The sequence below is a fragment of the Mauremys mutica genome, chromosome 9 (assembly GCF_020497125.1).
Source record: "Mauremys mutica isolate MM-2020 ecotype Southern chromosome 9, ASM2049712v1, whole genome shotgun sequence".
Taxonomy (NCBI): domain Eukaryota; kingdom Metazoa; phylum Chordata; order Testudines; family Geoemydidae; genus Mauremys; species Mauremys mutica.
In genome coordinates this window covers 2,146,471-2,161,566 of record NC_059080.1, presented here as the reverse complement: position 1 = coordinate 2,161,566, position 15,096 = coordinate 2,146,471, and the positions used below count along the sequence as shown (strand labels likewise).

Below are 15,096 nucleotides of genomic sequence, written 5' to 3'. Positions count from 1 at the left end.
CTGTTCAAAACTGTGACCATTAATGAAATTGACCAGAGTAATGCTAGGGTTTTCTGCTGCTGTTTCGGACAAAGATGAGTGGAGTAATTCCAACACTTGCCCCAAGACAGCTAGAGGGGGATAGAACAGCATAGGCCATCACCTCACTTACAGCAGCCCTGAGACTCTGGGGTTGGTGAGAGAAAGTGGTCAGTCTTCCTTTCCAGCAGCCAAATTACTTGTTTGGGGAAAAAGGAGTTCAAATTTGAGACATTAGCAGATGCTTTTCCAAAAGATAGCACCTACTCTTCCCGGCATCTGGGGCTTGGTCTTTGTCTAAAAGCATTGCCCAATGAGATCGCAGTTGAAGTCACTTATTTTTGAAATCAGTCTCCTGACTAATAGGTTTAGATCTGTGCAAAATGAGTGATTGGTAAAATTTTAAAGCCTCATCATATTAAATGTACTTTGACTAACATTAATAATGTTTGTTAATATCAACAGAATTTATAATAGGTTGTTTTTATTTAAGAAATAACTGAAGAAGGCACCATTAACAAACTCAAAAGCATTTAGTTCCAGTAGAAAGTCTAACCTAAGTTGACATCTCATGTAAGTTATCTCACCTAGTTATGCAATATTACTGTAGCTGGGAGACCTTTTTTTTCTATAATCCTGTCTCTTCATTAGTAAAGTTTAAAATTTCGCCAGTGAAATCTTTTATTCTCCGGAGTTTGTAAAATGTAATGTGAGCAGAGCATTAGACATTTATCTCAGTGGTAAAGTTTCTATGAATTGGCAGTTATTTTCTTTCCTTCCCTGTTTTATAATTGAAGATAGACATTTCCTGAAAAAAGCCAGTTTGGTTGGATAAAGGTGAAAATGCAATGTCAGTCTTTCATTAACTGTCTTCTGTAGAAGACTAGAAATAAAATGTATTCTTTAAATCTTCCTTTATTATAATGTCTAATAAATAACTCAACATGCACAGATTGGGCAGGGTATAAATTCTAGAAGTATTTGAATAGCCTCCAGATTGCACAGGTAAGAGTAAAAGTTGCTTCTTCTCACCTGCTAGTTGCACTGATTCCTTAAGATTTTGCTTCAGTGGCCTATTTCAACAAATCTCAATTCAATATTCAAGCCTTATTAAAAAAATTTTTCCCAAATACTTGAGATTATCAGGGCAAGTCAAAGTGATATCACTGAATCATTTAAAAAAAAATACTATCAAAGCCCACCAGCTGATACTTTTCAGATTCTGTTTTACATGTATTAGTGTAGTAATCATACCCTGTATATTTTAATTTGGCACAAATGTGCCAGTTAGTAATTTACATACCACAAGGTATTTTATGAACTGACAGTATCTTTTGTTCTTTTAGAACAAATGATTTATTTAGGGAGCCTGTAAACAATGAATTTTAAAGGCCTTTCACGTATAACTAGTTTTTCCAGACAGTACCTGTCAAATTACCTTTTTATTATTTTTTTTCAATTTAAATTTGGATAGTGTACTGTTTAAATGTATTCATCTAAAGAGCTGCAAAGCTGTTTTTTTGAGACACTAAGAATGCAGTCCTGTTCACATTGGTTACATGGTTTCCAGTTTCAAAATTAGCACTTACATTTACATTTTTGAAAACAGTTGGTGAAGGTAGTGGAAATAATTTAGCATCCCTAAATATCTAACTGAAAGGAAAATTTACTGTGAGATGAAGTTATTTGACAGCCTGGCTTCAGAGAAGTTAGCGCTCTGTAGGCATTGTGCATTTGAGCAAGTCTTTAAGGCCTCCTGGCCTCTTGGAAGCAGCCTACCACACACAAGGGTTTACAGTCTTTAGTTGAAAAGACTTATGCTGTAGGCCCATGTGGAACCTTTTGCCTGCCCTATACATTGCTTAACTGCTTTCATCTCACTTAGATTAACTCCATCTGGGGCCATATGGCAGGTATTTCTAGTTGTGTTATGAATGAATAGAAGGTTGACCAATGTGTCTGCAGCCTCTTTTTGTCTAGTTTATTCAGGGCCTGACACTGTGAAATTAGGATGCTCCCAATGTTGAGGAATATCAATGTGGTCTTGACAAAGAAAATGGTGGCTCATCTTAGCCACTCAGTACCTCTGACATCAAATTCCTGATCTGAAAGAATATTTTCCTTGATGGTGTGACTTAATTTCATAGAGTAACTGAAATTCAGGCACTAATATCTGATCAACTTGATACCACATGCTGTAAGGATAAAGTGGTGCAGTGGACTCATCTGAGTTCTGTCTTAATAAGAGTATTGCATTGGCAACAGTTTCCCCCATAACTGCATACCCATCTTAAGAAGGCCTTTTCCCATATACTTGATGTCAAAAGGCCCTCACAGGTCTCCTTGGAGAGGACTAACTCTTAAATTCCACTTGGCTTTCTATCATTTAACTGCAGTTCCTCAGGCAGTGCAGTCACTAGGTGACTGCATTTTGCATTGTGATGACCTTAAAAGCTGTGTCAAGGCTCATTCAATCTGAGGTAGAGTTATTGTTTCTATTGCAATCATATGTAAAACAGCCGCATGGCTATGTGGTAGGTTTATAGAGCACTATTGCTTGGGTTTGGCCCCTGGTTTTTCAGTCCTGTAGAACCTGTTTCTGAAGTGGAGGGGTGGGGGCACAATTTGAACTTACAGTTCAGTTGTTTTGGCATGGTGAAATATTTGAAAATTTTGGATTGTTAGAATGCACTGTACAGGCTGTTGTACTTTAAATAGTTTCGCACTCGCTTTAAAATTATTTTTACATAATGTAGTGTTAATGGAACAATGTCAGTTTAGTCAGGGAGTATATGAGTATATATTTTATATAATAGCTCTTATATAGTGCTTTTCATGAGTATCTCAAAGGAGAACGGTATCATTATCCTCATTTTACAGATGGGTAAACTGAGGCATAGAGAAGTGAAGTGACTTAGCCACTGGCCTTCTAGGCAACCTTGGGTAAGCCAGCAATAGAACCCTGGTCTCCTGGGTCTCAGTCCAGTGGTTTTTCCACTAGACCATACTGCCTTCTCAAATCTTGAAATAAAGGAATAGATCAGGGGTCGGCAACCTTTCAGAAGTGGGGTGCCGAGTCTTCATTTATTCATTCTAATCTAAGGTTTCACGTGCCAGTAATACAGAAAGAGACCACCTAAAAATGTTAAAATGTAAGTCTATAATATATAACTAAACTATTGTATGTAAACTAAATAAGGTTTTTAAAATGTTTAAGATGCTTCATTTAAAATTAAATTAAAATGCAGAGTCCCCCAGACCTGTGGCCAGGACCCAGGCAGTGTTGAGTGCCACTGAAAATCAGCTCGCGTGCCGCATGCCATAGGTTGCCTACCCCTCGTATAGATGAAAATTTAAGCATCCTATCCAGTAGAACCTGATGATCTTAGTTTGTGATAACCTGTGTATATCTGGTTGTTGCGTGGGGTTGAATGAATGAGAAAGGAAGAATGCAGCTGCAAATACAGTAGTTTGATGTTTGGGCTACCTGCTGTGCATTTAGTGATTAAATAAGCTATGATGTTGATGGTTCTACAGTAGGTATAAATAGAGAAGCACTGAGTAACTAAAACATCCTTATGTACCTTTAAATATTCATTGTACTTTTTTCACATTTAATGAAAAAAGAGCTTCTGAAATACCTGTGCACCTTCAAGAACTAAGTGTCATTAGCTGCTCATGTCTTGCTGTTGGTTATGAGGATTAATTGTATTCTGTGAAATCCATGTTATTCCTTAGATGAGTTTTTTGTATCTGCCGATCAGCCAGACTCATATTGGTGGGGATGATGACATTAATTTAAAGCTAATAATCTTAATTGAACCTGGAGCAAATGTTCAGTTTTTAAAAGTGTATTACTAAGAACTAAATTGGCAAGTCTGATACCATCCAATTATTCTAGAATTGTTGGTTGTTGCTGCTGTTTTATCATGTTATGATGGTGGTTGGGGTCAAATGGGAATCATTGTGCTAGGTACTGTACAAACACAAGCGTAAGACTGTTCCTGCCCCAAAGATCTTCCAATCCAAATAAGCAAGACAGGCAAAGGGTAGGAGAAAAGAATAGAACATGCATTGTTCACTACCCTTGTAAGAGCAGCAAATGTCATGTATGTTAGTTCTGACTTTGTTTTTGCTAGTGGATTTAGGTAGATGTAAAGACTAAGGAAGGGAAGCGGCAAGAGCAAACAGTCACCACTGGAGTGGTCATCAGCTCCCCATGTTCCCAGTGTAAGTGTGTTGGGGAGAAAGGTGTGTACAGCTTTGGAAATGGAGGCCTGGCTTTTAAATTAGTGTTCACATTCAGTTATGGCATGGTGACAACACAAGCAACCTGAGAGAAGTGGAGACTTCCGAAAGTTTTTGTCAGCCAAACCTGAATGGAATTTCACTGGACAAAAGACCCTTCTCCAGCCCATGGACTTTCCCACTGCTAAATTTGAAAAACCTGCTGCAAACATTGAGGGTTTTAGAATTTCTTAAAGTCACAAAAATATTTCACAGTGGAATGTGTTAACCAAAATACAGGAGTGGAGTCTTTGCCAGCTCTCCTTAGAATACAGTTTTAAAGTAGCAACATATTATGTGTTGTCTTTTGTAATTTTAAAACCACTTTTCACTTACTAGCTTCTCTCTACTCTCTACTTCTTTCTTGTAATAGATCATGATACAGTTGTAAAGTACTTTTTAAAAAAAAAAGTGTGTAATGGGATGGGGTTTATTTCCATTTTGGTAAGCTGATGACAGACTAATCTGTGAACTCCTTTTAGCTAAAGTCATTGAGCTGTTTTCTACCACTAATCTTCTGTATTGGTTTTATAAATACTTGTTTGATTAATGCTACAGTATAAATTCATAAGAATCATTAGAGGTCTTGAAGGCAGATATGTACCCATGGACATGTCTTGCTATTCTAAATGCATACTTATAGATACAGATATCTGTATATGACTTATGGACTGATTCAGTTTAAGGACAATAGATTGAGTCTTGTCTTTAAATGTCTGCCGACTTCTCATCAACCACATTTTTTCCCTTGGAGAATGGTATTATTATTCACATTGTATTTGTCATTCCTTTTTAAAAAAGACAATTGCATAAAAACAGGGCCTCTGTTCCTCAGTGACAAGAAAAGATATACTTCCTCTTTCCAAATTGAAATCATATCCTCTGACACTGAAGTTAGTTACTGTGGAAATGATTGATGTCACAAAAAGATGATTACGGCTTCAGTTTGGGAATGAGCAGCAGAAATGGATCTCTTCTGCAGAAACAACTATCCTGGTTTGAAGTAGACTGTGTTTGTTATTTCCCTGGTTTACTATTACATAGTAGAACACAGTCAGTTTCTAAAGAAATGTTGTCAGAGTCCTGAAAGATGTGTTAATAGCAGTAGCACTTTAAATTCTTCAGAAACTTGGCATTTTTCTGAGTGGTATGGGCACGTCTCTCTTTCTGTTGTTGTTAATCATATTAAAGAATGATGTTAGACACAAACTACATGTTGCTGTTGATGCAGGTGTTTTTCCCCCCCGTTGCTCTATCTGACCAGCACTTTTGAGATTTATCCTCTTTTCTTTTTACAGGGCATAATAATAGGGAAAAATAACTGACAGTGGGAGTCTCTGGATATCTGGCAAGGGTTATATAGGTATTTGTACCTCTTTTACAACAGCTGAAATAATGGAATAAAAGCTTAGAAAAAGTCCTCAATAACCCTGCCAAGGAACCTTTAGTCTGCAATGATTGGATGCTGATCTGTGACAGAGAGGATTCTTTCTCTTTTTTAATTCTTCATCCCTCTACTTAGAAGAATCACAGCTTCTTACAGGGCTTGATCTTGCACGATGTGCTGCTATCTTGCATGGAAGACATGTGGACTACTCACATGGTTTAAGCTATGCATGTGCTTAAGTGCTTTGCTGGATCATGCTAGTGTGCTAAGCACCTTGCAGAACTGAGCCCATAGAGACAGTCGGCTTAAAAACTGAGCTTTCATTGGACATTCCCCTTCCCTTATAGATTGTGGAATACTCGGTAAGGGCTTTGATCTGGAACATGATTGTGTGTCTTTTTCTGTTTCAGATGCACATCTTTGTTTTTCCTTTTTAAATAAGAATCTGGGATTGATATATCAAATATTTTGAATCATTTTCCATTGGTTGTCACAAGTGTCTTTCTCTTACTCCTGTACTCTATGCTAAATGAAATATTGTGAAATTTTTGTATACAGTGAAAGTTTCGTTGCAGATCATTAGGCAGTTGTAACTCTGAAGACAGTTTGTCTTTACGTTGAGTAGAAGTGGGTTTTAACTGATTGACTATTTTTTTTAAGTTGTTCCCAACATTAACTTTAAATGTTACTGATCAAGCAGCTGCAATAAGTTGCAGAGAAACTTATTTTCTAATTATTATTGAAAAGATTCTCTTGCTTTTTAATATTTAGACTTTAATATAGTGCCATCCATCCAAAAAACCAAAGCTGTTTACACACACTAATAAATTAAGCTTCACATCCCAGTGAAGTAGAGAACTATCTCCATTTTGTAGATTTACCATAAGTGTCACAAGAAGTTTGTGGTAGTTCTTGGAATACATCCCAGTTGTCCAGACTCTTTCTTGTGCTTTTGACAGAAAAGAATCCTTTCCCCACCTCCTTCTCCACTGAAATTACATTGTGTTTCAATGAGAAAAATATCACAAATATACACAAGTTTATATAAAATTCCTGGTGTTTTGACTTTCAGGCCAGGCACCTGGAATTACTTATATGTGGGTTCTGTAATCACATCACTGGTACAATAATTACTTAGTAAATTTAAATTTCATTTTAACTTTCTTTGGCCACTGATGTGGTCATAGGAATCCAAGGATTGTTACCCTGATATTAAAAAGTGCCTGTTTTATATTAGAATGACTACAATTTAGTATTAATAGATGTTTAAATGGCATCAAATCTTTTTCGTATCCAAGAGTGAATTAGTGCACACTCCAGTGGTGGTAGATATTGGAGCCTTGGGGCTTTTTTCCCTTTTGCCTTCTGTGGCTTACCATTCATCTTGAGATAGTCAAGGATCATAATTTTCCCTGCTCTGACAAGAAATCTTAGTGCTGAGGTTTACTTTTCTCACAAACAAACAAACAAAACTATTTTAGTTTGTGATTTCATTCTTTCACTTTCCCCTTCTATCTGGGAAAGGGGCTATGTTTGTGTTGGATAAACTTATGAAAGATTAAATTTAAATGCAATTGTCCAGTCCATTGAGTATCAAAATTGGGAGCAAAAAGGAGCAGGTGCTAGATATGAAATCTGAGTGGTAACTTTTCCTTCCTTCTCTGGCTAATGGCTAACTTAATTTGATCATTAATGATTCAATTTCAGTATATTCAGATGTGTAACTCAGATACTGGTGTATGACTTGTAAAACAAAGCATCCTTTGTGGGTCCCATATTTTCTAGTCCTGCACAGATTAATCATCGCCATGTAAACCTGTTCATGAGGAAATGATCCTGCTGTCTCTAAAATGGTAAATTTGGCTTGTTTTTATGATGCATCAGTAATAGGCTAAGGAAAATATTTAATTATCCATCCAATGGAATGATCTGGAGAAAACTAGAATGAACTCTTTTGGTCTTGTCTACACAGAGGCTTTCTTTGACATACCCCTGCCTCTTTTTACTTTAGCATGTTTGAACTGGCTTTCAGTGGTATATTGCATAGTCCTGGCTTGTGCTGACTAAGGATTAGCCAATTGTAATAAAAACTCCAACAGCTGGTTTACACTAGTGCTCCCACAATTACTAGTACTGGTCGAGTGTCACCGGTGCTAGAAGAATGGTGGGAGAAGTTCACAAAAAACACAGTGTAGGTGAAATCATAGAGCTGCTTAGCCTCAATGTGGGCTTACCACATAGGGGACCATATGCCTCATGGTTTGGCTCTATTCACACTTGTCAGAGAGAAACAAAGATATCTTCAAATGTGGTTCCCAACCCTAAATGGGTGGAGCCCAAATTGTACTGGCAATCCCACCTCCTAAATTAATTATTCAAACCCCTTGTCACCACCCATAGAACTGTAGTAACATTTCATAAAAATAAAATATGGTGCTTTAAACTGTGATTTGTTTACATTAATCTTTATAAAACAATGTTAATATTAAAACAGTTTTGTAAGCCATAATTCTACCCTGGGTTTACTGGAAAGATAGCGATGGGAAACTGAAATTATGACACAACAAGAATATAGGGTTAAAATATAGTGTATATTTTCGCAGCATTGTATATTTTAAGTATCCAAGATAAGTAGAATTTTTTCTTCACCCTCAGCCTCCCCTATTGTTGATCTGTCCTCATCAAAGCTGACAGATGTCATCAGGAGTGACACAAACATTGGGCGCCATTGTGAAACTGGAAGACTAATAATTGAATCCAGATGCTTGCCAAGAATTTCCATTTACTTCAGGTTGGTTTCAAGTGTGCCAGCATTTATGAGGGAGAAGATGACTTTTAAGCGGATGACTCTACATTTTTATGTTAGCGAAACATAAATAACACTATGAAGCATGTTCCCCCTGAACATTTGCAAGTTGCTTGAAAGCCTTAACACCCATGTGAGTTAGATAAATAATATTATACCACTTAGTACCTCCGTTTCCCTGCCCGTGAAGTAGCTTGCTCAAGTGAGTCAGTGGCAGAGTGGAAATAAAACCTAGATTTCCAGACCTACAACTTGCTGTGCTGGAGCAGACAAGTTGTCCATCTAGAATTGCATCCAGTTTCTGACACCAGCATATGCTTCAGAGTACAGTACAGGAATCCCTATATTGGGAAGCTATTTAATAACCTGCTCATAAGAAGAAATATTTCATATATGAAATCCCACTCTATTTTCTGCGTTATACATTTATTTGTTAAAATTTGATGAATTCCAGGAACAGTGGGATTGATCATATATTAGATGATGATTTTTTGAATGGCTGATTACAAGGGCCAGCAGAAAAGACCTATGTTGGGGATCTGATGTGCAAGTTAACTGTAGTCTGCATAGTAGGGTCCCTTCTCGGAGTACAGGACCAGACCATTGTTCCCGTCTTTACCTCAAGGCAAGATATGCTGTTCCCGTAAAACGGGAAGGTGAAACTGTGGTTGAGGTGTGGTGCTTCTGGAGTGAGAGTGGGATGTCTGTAAAATGGAAATAATACATGTTTCATGGTGTTGATCCTTGATTGGAAAATTAATCAACAATGTGTAATTAGCACACTGAGATGTTTAAGTAGCACATCACTTAGTCATATGACTTGTTCCAGATGATTGTGTATATTAAAGTACATGACAAATCTGAAAGGAATCTTTCCAGTTAAAGTAGTATAATTAAAGAAACTTAAACTGAGATTCTTCGTAAGGAAATCCAGTAACTTTTTTTTTTTTTTTAAACAAGAGTGTTTAGCACTTAAATCCAGCTATTTCAATCTTGATTTCCTTCAACATATTCAGCTTTCATTTACATGGTTTTCAAAAACTATCCCTTGTGATTTGTAGTTTTGGAACCAAGAAGGGAACCATGAAAAGCTTGAATTCTCCTAGTTGGAGTGAGAATTCTCTAGAGCTTAAGAAGTAGGAGAGCTTCTGTGAGATAAGCACTCCTATTTTGCATATGTCAGGAAACCAAAAATCTCTTTAAACTATAACAGCTCATCTCATTGACATGCTATAATTATTCTACCATTTTAGCTATAGAACATTGTACTATAGGACTAAGCTTGCTAATAAAATCAAAGTCTTAAATACACTCACTTGCCACACTGCACGAAAAACAAAATACAAACACTTTGCCCACAAGAATTGTACAGTAACGAATTGGTGATGGTCGCAGCAATCTTGTGTCTGTGTTCACTTCTGCATTTGTGCATGGGGGGCAATGCTGCAGCCCTTCCATGAATGGGAATTCCTTTGAATTTAGTGGGTGTTGACATACACGCAGAGCAGCTGCTGTATCAGTCCATATAACAGAAAGATAATAGTGGAACAGTCTTTATTTTTTTTATATTAGCATATGGCCTATAGGTGACACTGACACTTAATAGTAGTAGAGGTTTTTCAAGTTACTGGGTCCACATTAGCATCCTCTGAATACAAGGCCTTCATCCTTGAGCTTTATCTGTTGTTTTTGAGGATGCTCTCTGACAAAAGAAGCTCTCTTGTTGATGGCTCATATGTATTTGTTTTCCAACAATATGTTGTCTGGTTAAATGTCTATGGTGGTAGCAGATGTTGCAGTGTTTCAGCCTTTGTGGCTCCTGAGGGAGGTGTGTGTGTATATGTATATATGGGGAGGAATGTTGCTCTGAAACACTAGACATTTTTCTGTGCTGTTCACATACATGCTGTGCAGTCTCCCATGCTTTGTCTACACAGGCTAGAATGGGACACATCCACTGTTGGCTGTAAAGGTGAAAGCTGCAGTGTAGCTCAGGCATGGTTATCTGTAGGGCTAAATGACACAGCTGTCAAAGTGCCTTAGGCATGCCTGCATTGTGGATTCCACCCTTGCTTCCACTATTGCAGCTCTGTCAAGGAAGGTGCAGATCTTGAGTTTGAGGTCTTTTGCTCCCCCTACCCACTTTTTGATTTTCTTCATGTCACTTGCCCTAGTGTTTGAAAAGAGGAAAAGGGAGTGACTGGATATTTGCCTTTATATGAGACAGGAATAATAGGTAGAGCATGTAATTACATTATGTATTTTGAGTGTTATATTTAATGAGCCCAGTATTTGACTGCATGTAGTTTATTCAACACCATTGCTCTGTCTAGTGATTGCATATGCACTGTGTAAAGGGTAATTTGATCGTGATATCTTATCATATTATTATTCCACGTATAAGGTGCCTCTCTCAGTACTTGGAGAAAATTACCTGTACACTGAGATGGCCATATGCATTGTGTGATCAGACCTGAACTGCAAGTGGAAGGTTTTGGAATCGCTCTGTAGTGTCTCTCAAAAGTTTGAGATCTTATGTGTATTAATGATGATATTCTATAAGGTTCTAGAAGAAGTATTATTTAGTTTGGAAGGGGAGGAAACGGAAGTGCTTTGCTATGTATTCAGAGTGAAATGTGTAGCATATTTGGTAGAATATATAAATTGAAAAGATGCCAGATTACCACTTATCTATTTACATTAAAAGTTCTCTTTTTCTCTCATTCTTTTTCTGTAGACATAACTAGTAGTAGTCCAAGGATTAATAATAAACTAATCTAATCTAACACATTACCATGCCAGAGACTTTCAATTGTAAATGAGCATTATCACATAATGCAGGTTTGCAAAACTACCTGAAAGTTTACCAGGAACAGCACAAAATATAATCTCTCACCCTTTGGCATAATGACAAGGATATATGCTATGGAAAAATATATTCGTTTTCTCACTCCTCAAAAAGTGACTGACCTGGTTGATTAGAATTTTGCAAGTCTGGAATGACACCTGCCCAGGTATGGAAACGTGGTGCTTACACAGTACAAGTTGTAAAGTCAGCTGAGGGAGCACAAAATTAATGTTTTTATGTCACATATAATTTTCCTTTGCTAATGGAGTCGTTTTTTCTTTTCCACACTGTGTACCATAGAACTTTTCCTATTGATTACAATTATCTTTATGCATTAAAATTCAGTGTCTGTCTTTAACAGCTGGCTAGGTACCAAAAGAATTAAACACACTTTAAAAATCCCTGCCTTTGAAGTATTAAACTACATAGATTGCACTGAAAATGCCATTTCTCAAAGGGCATATGGTAATTTATAGTGGAATATATGTGGGGATTTTAGTGCCTTTATTTCCCTTTTTCATGATAAGACTTCACCAAAACACATTTTCTCTGCTGGTTGTCAGTGAGGCAGATACCATTTGTGTTTATTAAGCAAATGTAATAAAGTGCACTGCCCAGGTTTTGGACAGCCTCAGGTTTTTTGGTGAAGTAATAATAAATGGTATATTTCAAACAGGGAAGGAAACATTGTGGGTTTGGACAGTATTAAACAGTGTTAATCTGCTTTTGTTTGAAACCATCCTTAGTGTTAAATCATGTTTGAGCATATAAATCTGTTCTTTCAGAGTCTTTATTTGAGACATGAAATTTCTTAAACTGCAAGATATAATATATATGGCAGTAAAGGTCTACAAAGTGTATGAAAAGCATTCTGAGAACTGCGCTTAGTTGAGCTTATCTCCACATGCAATACTGCATTTTGGCACATAACCTCCTTTTGACAATTATCACAAGTGTACCTGTCTGAACATCAGTGGTGACAAAATGTATTTATATGCCTGCATGCCTGTAACAGTTGCGCTGTAATTTTATACTGCAGTTTTCTGCATTTAATTCATTTAAAATGCCTTGGATTAGTCAGTATCTGTGGTGTAAAAGCATCTGGATTAAACCTTAACCTTGTTTTAAACAATATTTTATTTCCTTTGATTTGTCTGCAACAGTTCATGGGGATGGGGACGGGGCGCAGAAGAGTGGGGAGATGTTTCAGAAGCTGGAATTAAAGAAGGGGAAAGAAGCCTTAAAAATCTAGAACTGGGGAGGATGGAGGGAGATGAATGGGAGTGAAAGAGGACAAATGAGACAGAAGAGATTTGGAAGCAAGTTCAGTGTGTGGATGGGGAAATTAGTTTGGAAGGTAATGATATTCCGGAGGGCGGGGGATGTAACAGCATCAGGAAACAGAGAATGTAAATAATCCATCTTACTACTTATTTATTTATTTATTTATATATTCTCATTCTCTCTCTAACAGACGTTTTGCAGCATGAGCTTTCGTGGGTGAATACCCACTTCTTCAGATGCAGAAGTGGGTATTCACCCACGGGGTATTCTTCAGAAGTGGGTATTCTTCTTGCATCTGAAGAAGTGGGTATTCACCCACGAAAGCTCATGCTGCAAAACGTCTGTTAGTCTATAAGGTGCCACAGGATTCTTTGCTGCTTCTACAGAACCAGACTAACACGGCTACCCCTCTGATACTATTCTCTCTCTGTCTCTCTCTTCTGAATGGCCCTACAGGGTTCTGTTTTCTAGGACTTCCTCTCTCCCTCAATAACAGAGGGGTGCTCAGAAGATCCTCATGTACTGGGGCTTTGAAGGGCCACAACACTTTTCCCTTCCAACCTAGGGAAACTCCCATGAGCCATCCTATGCTAGATGCCTGTGTGGGGATGGGTTGCCACAGTTCTCAGCATTCCATTTTCCTCATATCTCTCCATAGGACTGATGCTGAAAGATATTAAACTTTTGTAAACCCCTCACCGACTTCAATGGGAATTGAGTGCTCAATACCTCATGGGATCAGTCCCAGAAGAAGGAAAATTTCTTCCTCTGTAGGCACTCTAAAACACAGGCTCTCAGTCACAAAAGGATAGGGGTTTCAGGCAGTAATGAACACTTTCTGGAGAAGATTTACTCTGTATTCTGATCAGGATTCCTGGGCCCTGTCCACTCCTGCATTATTTTCCGACCCAGATACTAAAGATAATTCAAGGTTGAACTTTATTTCATAAATATACAGTAGAACCTCAGAGTTATGAACACCTTGGGAATAGATGTTGTTTGTAACTCTGAGCAAAACATTATGGTTATTCGTTTAAAAGTTTACAACTAAACATTGACAAAATACAGCTTTGAAACTTTACTATGCAGAAGACAAATGCTGCTTTTAGCTATCTTAATTTAAATGACAGAAACAATTTCCTTATCTTGTCAAATTTTTTAAAAACTTTTCCTACATTTTTTTTTTTTAGTAATTTATGTTTAATAAAGTATTGTACTGTTTAGCTCTTTTTTGGTCTCTGCAGCTGCCTGATTGTGTACTTCCAGTTCCAAATAAGGTGTGTAGTTGACTGGTCAGTTTGTAACTCTGGTGTTCGTAACTCTGAGGTTCTCCTGCATGTAAAAAAGCTAAGGAAGAATCCAATTTGAAGCAAAATATGCAGCATGTACAGGGATTATAGTTGGCTGGGGAATAAAATTTTTGTAATCCAGTGACTGGGTCACTGTTTTGTATATTTGAATATACCAGTGATTTTCTTTCTACTAGATTTTCAATAGCTTTGCTACAGAAACCCAGTTTCAAGTAGGGAGAATCTTCCATTTTCTAGTGTTTTTTAAAAATCAAAGCATCTTGGAAGCAGAAAATTTTGTTAATTAGGGTTATGGTGACAAGATGCATTCTTTCTTAATTATATAGATTTAGTTTTAATTCCATTAAATTACAGTAATAAACCATTTTAAATTGCAGTTTTTTTATCTAAAAGATTTTGCTTGCAAAAGCAAGTCTGTTTATCTAGGATAAGTTTGAAATGCAATTTTAACTATTATCTTTGAGACCTTTCTACAGTTATTTTGAATAAACGAACAAATCTGGGTCTCTAATACACGCAGGAGTCCGGTGGCACCTTAAAGACTAACAGATTTATTTGGGCATAAGCTTTCGTGGTTTTTTTTACCCACGAAAGCTTATGCCCAAATAAATCTGTTAGTCTTTAAGGTGCCACCGGACTCCTCGTCATTTTTGTGGATACAGACTAACATGGCTACCCTCTGATATTTGCATCTCTATATTCTATCTAGATTGTGTGCCCTTAATCTCTATTTTATTCAATATGAGTAGGCTTTGCAGAACTAGATTTTATTTTATTTTATTTTTTATAATTTTGACTATCAGTGTTTGTTTTTAAGCATTTTTTGTGTGTTTTATCCCCATGATGAAAGGAGTGTATAACCAATGAAAAATCTTTCATGGACCTATTCAACAGCAAGAGGAAAAATCTGTTCTATGTGGTGATAATGCTGAAGAATGATAGTGCTGTAATACTACTTATAATTATTTAATGATCGTAGATCTAAAGATTTAAAAAGTTAAAACACAAATTGTCAACATCATATGTCAAAATATAAAAATAAATATCCTTAAATTAAAATCAGTGTTCTTAAGCAGCATTTTTCTTACTTTTGCCTTACTTTATCATCAGTGGAAATATTTTTTTGTCTATTGTGTGTGGGTGAAATGATGTTTAC

The 15,096-nt window shown here is 36.9% G+C and overlaps 1 protein-coding gene across 4 annotated transcripts in view; it reads left to right on the top strand.

Annotated features, from left to right (window-relative positions):
• LRCH2 (leucine rich repeats and calponin homology domain containing 2) overlaps positions 1 to 15,096 on the top strand; it is a 73,080-nt gene that overhangs the window by 9,346 nt on the left and 48,638 nt on the right. For 2 of the 4 annotated variants that reach the window (XM_045030834.1, XM_045030831.1), the window contains exon 2: positions 8,348 to 8,483. The exons of the other annotated variants lie outside the window; for them this stretch is intronic. The gene's annotated coding sequence lies outside the window, so the exon portion shown is untranslated. The remainder of the gene's footprint in view (positions 1 to 8,347; positions 8,484 to 15,096) is intronic. 4 annotated transcript variants of the gene reach the window in all.